The 1,177-nt window shown below is 35.6% G+C and overlaps 1 long non-coding RNA gene across 2 annotated transcripts; it reads left to right on the top strand.

The window, feature by feature from the left end:
- The first annotated feature begins 31 nt into the window (after positions 1-31).
- Positions 32-1,177, top strand: LOC135803094 (uncharacterized). Of its 2 annotated transcripts, none has more exons than XR_010550717.1 (6): positions 32-178; positions 264-342; positions 458-501; positions 818-861; positions 983-1,026; positions 1,148-1,177. It is a non-coding gene; the product is annotated as an uncharacterized lncRNA (long non-coding RNA). The 2 variants fall into 2 exon arrangements; XR_010550716.1 differs by having other exon boundaries at positions 818-865.

Here is a 1,177-nt window from a genome sequence, read left to right as displayed (position 1 = left end):
TGATTTATTCAATGGTTAATTTGTTTAAGCAACATTTCTTACTAATGTGAAAAGTCTGTTGCATCGGAAGGACAATTAAGTGATCGACGTTAATGCAAATTAGAACTATTATATTCATAAATTTTTTTGTTTAGCGGGCAAACACCATATCGTAGGACAACAGATCTTTAACCAAACTGTAGGTATTAAAATTCTTTATAATTTTCATAGCTTGTAGATTTAACCCTCGAATAACCTACCAAAATGCCCTTTTTGTGTTTTAGCTCGACTGATTTTGTGGTTTTTTTGCTATAGCGGGCGAACGCCAAGCCGAAGGACAACCGTTCTTTCAACAAATTGTAGGTATTAAATTTCTTTATTATTTTCATATATAACTTGTTGGTTTAACTTTTGGGAAACCTACAATGCCCTTTTTGTTTTTTTCTATCAGCTAATTTTGTTGTTTTTTTTGCTATAGCGGGCGAACGCCATGCCGGAGGACAAACGTTCTTTCACCAAATTGTAGGTATTAAAATTCTTTATTATTTTCATATATAATTTGTTGGTTTTTCCCTCGGGAAACCTACAAAAATGCCCTTTTTGTATTTTTTGCTCATCTAATTTTGTTGTTTTTTTGCTTTAACGGGCGAACGCTATGCCGGAGGACAACCGTTCTTCCACCAAATTGTAGGTATTGAAATTCTTTATTATTTTCATATATAATTTGTTGGTTTAACCCTCGGGAAACCTTCAAAAATGCCCTTTTTGTTTTTTCCTATCAGCTAATTTTGTGGTTTTTTTGCTTTAGCGGGCGAACGCCATGCCGGAGGACANTTAGCGGGCGAACGCCATGCCGGAGGACAACCGTTCTTTCACCAAATTGTAGGTATTGAAATTCTTAATTATTTTCATATATAATTTGTTGATTTAACCCTCGGGAAACCTTCAAAAATGCCATTTTTGTTTTTTTCTATCAGCTAATTTTGTGGTTTTTTTGCTTCAGCGGGCGAACGCCATGCCGGAGGACAACCGTTCTTTCACCAAATTGTAGGTATTGAAATTCTTAATTACTTTCATATATAATTTGTTGATTTAACCCTCGGGAAACCTTCAAAAATACCCGCTTTGCTTTTTCTGTCAGCTAATTTTGTGGTTTTTTTTGCTTTAGCGGGCGAACGCCATGCCGGAGGACAACCGT

This window comes from Atheta coriaria, unplaced genomic scaffold (assembly GCF_025399875.1).
Source record: "Atheta coriaria isolate IRGN ID8LTWV9N9 unplaced genomic scaffold, Caltech_Dcor_3.1 scaffold1963_size1491, whole genome shotgun sequence".
Classification (NCBI taxonomy): Eukaryota; Metazoa; Arthropoda; class Insecta; order Coleoptera; family Staphylinidae; genus Dalotia; species Dalotia coriaria.
The sequence above is the reverse complement of the archived record's forward strand: the minus strand, read 5'-3'. Positions and strand labels throughout refer to the sequence as shown.